This window comes from Paramisgurnus dabryanus, chromosome 6 (genome assembly GCF_030506205.2).
Source record: "Paramisgurnus dabryanus chromosome 6, PD_genome_1.1, whole genome shotgun sequence".
NCBI lineage: Eukaryota > Metazoa > Chordata > Actinopteri > Cypriniformes > Cobitidae > Paramisgurnus > Paramisgurnus dabryanus.
The window spans coordinates 39,185,628-39,193,061 of NC_133342.1; positions in this window are offsets into that span (position 1 = coordinate 39,185,628).

Genomic DNA, 7,434 nt, shown 5'->3' on the forward strand with positions numbered 1-7,434 from the left:
CGAGATCCCGCAGAAGGGGGGTTCGGTGGGGGACGCAGGAAATACAAAAACCTGTAGATGGCAGTCGTGTTTCATGTAGGCCATACTGACGACAATTTGTGTGCTCGACTTCATGCTGAGCGTATACTGTATGATATTAAAGTATCATGACCCGGATTATCTGTGTTAATAGACTTTGATGTCATACAAATGCATGCTTTTTGGCAAACATTTCGTTGGCGAAGTTTTCTTTTGCCAGTTACATAAACAGTCACATATTCTTCATAAAAATCTGACTCAAACGCGCATCATTTGTTTTATTTAAGAGACGTGATGTATGATAACTGAGTCTTATAACAAAATTATTTGCGAAGACCTTTGAAGAGACCGAGCGCATTTACGCAATATCATTAACTAGTTTATCTAATTTTACATTTAGTTCATTTTTGCATCTGAACGTTTTAATAGCTTTAACATGGTTGTGTTGCGCTTTTCTGCATTACTGAACAGTAGGCTACTTTTTATATTATCATGTTTCCCTTTACATGGTATGAAACACGATAAAAAGCAATGGTGTTTAATAAATTTCACTGAAATTTTGTATGATATGTTATACTTTTGTAGTAAGGAATTAAAATTATATTGTGAGTGTAAATATTCATAAATTCAAGGAGTTTCTGAGGTGTTTGTCATCGGCAAAAGGCGCAGTTTCTTTGTTGCTGATTAAAAACCGTTGCATATGTGATTGTTTATAATTATGTTGGCTTGAGAAAGCCAACATACTGTTGTTGCACTTAAACTTATTATGTTGGCTTGAAAAAGCCAACATATTGTTATTGCTTTTAAACTTATTATGTTGGCTTTGAAAAAGCCAATATATTGTTATTGCTATTAAACTTATTATTAGTGGTGCTTGCATTTATGCAAGGCATCACTATTATTATTGCTCATACTTATTATTATTATTATTATTATATCTTATTATTCTTATGTCTGCACACTTTTTCGGCGCGTAACTCGTCCCACACGGTTTGTCGTAGACCCATAAATTAGGGCTCAAATCGACCGGCTTATTGAGGAGAGGTGTGCTATGACTTTTATAAGCGATCGGGTGCAGGATTTCCGAAAGGGGGGCGAAAAACCACCCAAAAAATCCCATTGACTTAACATTGCGCCCAACTTTGACGAGTCATAGCTCCGCTCGAGGATTTTGTAGAAACATGTGGGTTACAACATTTGAAGAGGGTGGTAGGCTCTGTAAGAACATGGATCACAATGGGGTGTAAGTTGTACCCCTGGGGTGTAAGAGGTGCCCAAAAGTGCCCCAATGAAAAGTCAATGGGGCAAAATCCCATAGACTTACCATTGCAAAAATTTTGACGGGTCATAGGTCCGAGCCAGGATTTCATAGAAACATGTGGGTTACTAAATTTGAAGAGGGTGCTAGACTCTGTCAGGACGTCCCCCACAATGGGGTGTAAGGTTACCATAGCAACCATTTTGGGCACCCTAGCAACCTATACCATAGACTGCCATTATAAAATGCCCGGATGGATATCTTTGCACCACAGTGTCATAGAGACATGGGGGTGGGCTCATTTTACTCAGGCATCCAATCAGTCTCTCAGGATCCTTACAGACTTACTAAGCCACGCCCCTAGCAACCAAATTTGAGCACCCTAGCAACCGAATAAACAAAGCCTTATATCTCCGCATCAGAACATCGTAGAGACACGGGGTTTGGACCGTTTTACTTGTGACTCGGAGTGTAATCACTGGGCACATCATTGGCCACTCCCAAGCCACGCCCCTAGCAACCAAATACAGTACCCTAGCAACAGGGTAAACAAAGCCTTATATCTCCGCATCAGAACATCGTAGAGACACAGGGGTTGGACCGTTTTACTTGTGACTCGGAGTGTAATCACTGGGCACATAATTGGCCACTCCCAAGCCACGCCCCTAGCAACCAAATACAGTACCCTAGCAACAGAGTAAACAAAGCCTTATATCTCCACATCAGAACATCGTAGAGACATGGGGGTTGGACCGTTTGACTCATGACTCGGAGGGTAATCACTAGTGGATGCCATTTTTTTCCCTAGCAACCAAATACAGTACCCTAGCAACAGAGTAAACAAAGCCTTATATCTCCGCATCAGAACATCGTAGAGACATGGGGTTTGGACCGTTTGACTCGTGACTCGGAGGGTAATCACTAGTGGATGCCATTTTTTTCCCTAGCAACCAAATACAGTACCCTAGCAACAGAGTAAACAAAGCCTTATATCTCCGCATCAGAACATCGTAGAGACACGGGGTTTGGACCGTTTGACTCTTGACTCGGAGGGTAATCACTAGTGGATGCCATTTTTTTCCCTAGCAACCAAATACAGTACCCTAGCAACAGAGTAAACAAAGCCTTATATCTCCGCATCAGAACATCGTAGAGACACGGGGGTTGGACCGTTTGACTCGTATCTCGGAGTGTAATCACTAGTGGATGCCAATTTTTTCCCTAGCAACCAAATACAGTACCCTAGCAACAGAGTAAACAAAGCCTTATATCTCTGCATCAGAACATCGTAGAGACACGGGGGTTGGACCGTTTTACTTTTGGCTTGGAGTATAATCATAAATTGTCCCCTGAAATTTGCCACGGCAAGCACCACTCACATTTTCTTCAGGAAATGTACCTATCTAGTTATTATTATTATTATTCTTTTTCTCCCCCCAAAATTTCGGCAACTAACTCGTCCTAGGGCTTTCAAGCTACATGCACCAAATTTTCCACAGACCTTCAGACTGGTCTGACTTAGTGTGCTATATCTTTTCTAACTGATGGGACCATCCGAATTCCTAAACGGGGGTCTCGAACACCCCAAACTTTCCATTGACTTAACATTGAGACAAACTTTGACGGGTCATAGCTGTGAGTGAGAAACTTGTAGAAACTTGTGGCTTACCACATTTAAGGTGGCTGACAGGCTCTGTAAGAACATACATCACAATGGGGTGTAAGCTATACCACTGGGGTGTAAGAGGCCCCCAAAATTTCCCATTGACTTATAATGGGGCAGGAAACATGCCCATATAAGGGAATAAAAGCGTCCCAGATGGAATATCTTTACTTTAGAGTGTCGTAGAGACATGGGGGTGGGCTCATTTTACTCAGTCATCCAATCAGTCTCTTAGGATCTCCCCAAAGCTATTTAGCCACGCCCCTAGCAACAATTTTGGGTACCCTAGCAACATCTCCCATAGACTACCATTATAAAAAGCCCAGATGGATATCTTTACACCAGAGTGTCATAGAGACATAGGGGTGGGCTCATTTTACTCAGGCATCCAATCAGTCTCTTAGGATTCCTACTGAGGTATTAAACCACGCCCCTAGCAACCAATTTGAGCACCCTAGCAACATAATAAACAAAGCCTTATATCTCTGGATCTGAACATCATAGAGACATGGGGGTTGGGTCTTTGGGTCATGTTAGCTTCATGCTAGCTCCATGCTAAGTCATACTAGCTTCAAGCTAGTTTCATGCTAGCTTTATGCTAATTTCATAATAAATCTTGCTAACTTCATGCTAAATCATGCTAACTTCATGTTAAATCTTGTTAGCTGCACGCTAAATAGTGCTAGCTTAATGCTAATCATGCTAGCATCATGCTAATCATGCCAGCTACACGTTAAATCATGCTAGCTTCATGCTAATCATGCTATTCTCATGCTAACTTCATGTTAATCATGCAAGCCTCGTGCTAGCTTCATGCTAGCTTCATGCTAATCTTGCTAGTTTCATGCTAGCTTCATGCTAATCATGCTAGCATCATGCTAGCTTCATGCTAATCATGCTAGAATCATGCTAGTTTCATGCTAATCATGCTAGCTTTATGCTAGCTTCATGCTATTCATGCTAGCATCATGCTAGCTTCATGCTAATCATGCTAGCATCATGCTAGCTTCATGCTAATCATGCTAGCTACATGCTAATCATGCTAGCTACATGCTAATCATGCTAGCATCATGCTAGCTTCATGCTAATCATGCTAGCATCATGCTAGCTTCATGTTAGCTTCATGCTAGCTACATGCTAATCATGCTAGCATCATGCTAGCTTCATGCTAATCATGCTAGCTTCATGCTAATCATGCTAGCATCATGCTAGCTTCATGCTAATCATGCTAGCATCATGCTAGCTTCATGCTAATCATGCTAGCTTCATGCTAATCATGCTAGCATCATGCTAGCTTCATGCTAATCATGCTAGCATCATGCTAGCTTCATGCTAATCATGCTAGCTTCATGCTAATCATGCTAGCATCATGCTAGCTTCATGCTAATCATGCTAGCATAAGGCTAGCTTCATGCTAGCTTCATGCTAGCTACATGCTAATCATGCTAACATCATGCTAGCTTCATGCTAATCATGCTAGCATCATGCTAGATTCATGCTAATCATGCTAGCATCATGCTAGCTTCATGCTAATCATGTTAGCATCATGCTAGCTTCATGCTAATCATGCTAACATCATGCTAGCTTCATGCTAATCATGCTAGCATCATGCTAGCTTCATGCTAATCATGCTAGCATCATGCTAGCTTCATGCTAATCATGCTAGCATCATGCTAGCTTCATGCTAATCATGCTAGCATCATGTTAGCTTCATGCTAGCTTCATGCTAATCATGCTAGCATCATGCTAGCTTCATGTTAATCATGCTAGCATCATGCTAGCTTCATGCTAATCATGCTAGCATCATGCTAGCTTAATGCTAGCTACATGCTAATCATGCTAGCATCATGCTAGCTACGTGCTAATCATGCTAGCTTCATGCTAATCATGCTAGCATCATGCTTAGCTACATGCTAATCATGCTAACATCATGCTAGCTACATGCTAATCATGCTAGCATCATGCTAGCTTCATGCTAATCATGCTAGCATCATGCTAGCTTCATGCTAGCTTCATGCTAATCATGCTAGCTTCATGCTAGCATCATGCTAGCTTCATGCTAATCATGCTAGCATCATGTTAGCTTCATGCTAATCATGCTAGCATCATGCTAGCTTCATGCTAATCATGCTAGCATCATGCTAGCTTCATGCTAATCATGCTAGCATCATGCTAGCTTCATGCTAATCATGTTAGCTTCATGCTAGCTTCATGCTAATCATGTTAGCTTCATACTTAAACATACTAACTGCCAGATAGCCTACTAAACTAAACTTCTGTCAATCTGTTTTAAACGTTCAGGCTACGCTTTTTCAAGCCAACATAAAGTTTGTCTTCAAACTTTAATATCTAGTTATTATTATTCTTCTTAGCACCCCAAAATTTTGGACACTAACTCGTCCTAGAGCTTTCAAGCTACATGCACCAAATTTTCCACGGACCTTCAGACTGGTCTGACTTAGTGTGCTATATCTTTTCTAACTGATGGGACCTTCCGAATTCCTAAACGGGGCGCTCAAACACCCCAAATTTCCCATTTACTTAACATGGAGACAAACTTTGACGGGCCATAGCTGCGAGTGAGAAACTTGTAGAAACTTGTGGCTTACCACATTTAAGGAGGCTGACAGGCTCTGTAAGAACATACATCACATTAAGGTGTAAGCTGTACCCCTGGGGTGTAAGAGGCCCCCAAAATTTCCCATTGACTTATAATGGGGCAGGAAACATGCCCATATAAGGGAGTAAAAGCGTCCCAGATGGAATATCTTCACTTTAGAGTGTCGTATAGACATGGGGGTGGGCTCATTTTACTCAGTCATCCAATCAGTCTCTTAGGATCGCCCCAGAGCTATTAAGCCACGCCCCTAGCAACAATTTTGGGTACCCTAGCAACATCTCCCATAGACTACCATTATAAAAAGCCCAGATGGATATCTTTACACCAGAGTGTCATAGAGACATAGGGGTGGGCTCATTTTACTCAGGCATCCAATCAGTCTCTTAGGATTCCTACTGAGGTATTAAACCACGCCCCTAGCAACCAATTTGAGCACCCTAGCAACATAATAAACAAAGCCTTATATCTCTGGATCTGAACATCATAGAGACATGGGGGTTGGGTCTTTGGGTCATGTTAGCTTCATGCTAGCTCCATGCTAAGTCATACTAGCTTCATGCTAGTTTCATGCTAGCTTTATGCTAATTTCATAATAAATCTTGCTAACTTCATGCTAAATCATGCTAACTTCATGTTAAATCTTGTTAGCTGCACGCTAAATAGTGCTAGCTTAATGCTAATCATGCTAGCATCATGCTAATCATGCTAGCTTCACGTTAAATCATGCTAGCTTCATGCTAATCATGCTATTCTCATGCTAGCTTCATGCTAGCTTCATGCTAATCTTGCTAGTTTCATGCTAGCTTCATGCTAATCATGCTAGCATCATGCTAGCTTCATGCTAATCATGCTAGCATCATGCTAGCTTCATGCTAATCATGCTAGAATCATGCTAGTTTCATGCTAATCATGCTAGCTTTATGCTAGCTTCATGCTAATCGTGCTAGCATCTTGCTAGCTTCATGCTAATCGTGCTAGCTTCATGCTAGCTACATGCTAATCATGCTAGCATCATGCTAGCTTCATGCTAATCATGCTAGCTTCATGCTAATCATGCTAGCATCATGCTAGCTTCATGCTAATCATGCTAACATCATGCTAACTTCATGCTAGATTCATGCTAGCTACATGCTAATCATGCTAGCATCATGCTAGCTTCATGCTAATCATGCTAGCTTCATGCTAATCATGCTAGCATCATACTAGCTTCATGCTAATCATGCTAGCATCATGCTAGCTTCATGCTAGCTTCATGCTAATCATGCTAACATCATGCTAGCTACATGCTAATCATGCTAGCATCATGCTAGCTTCATGCTAATCATGCTAGCTTCATGCTAATCATGCTAGCATCATGCTAGCTTCATGCTAATCATGCTAGCATCATGCTAGCTTCATGCTAGCTTCATGCTAATCATGGTAACATCATGCTAGCTTCATGCTAATCATGCTAACATCATGCTAGCTTCATGCTAATCATGCTAGCATCATGCTAGCTTCATGCTAGCTTCATGCTAATCATGTTAGCATCATGCTAACTTCATGCTAATCATGCTAGCATCATGCTAGCTTCATGCTAATCATGCTAGCATCATGCTAGCTTCATGCTAATCATGCTAGCATCATGCTAGCTTCATGCTAATCATGCTAACATCATGCTAGCTTCATGCTAATCATGCTAGCATCATGCCAGCTACATGCTAATCATGCTAACATCATGCTAGCTTCATGCTAATCATGCTAGCATCATGCTAGCTACATGCTAATCATGTTAACATCATGCTAGCTTCATGCTAATCATGCTAGCTTCATGCTAATCATGCTAGCATCATGCTAGCTTCATGCTAGCTTCATGCTAGCTACATGCTAATCATG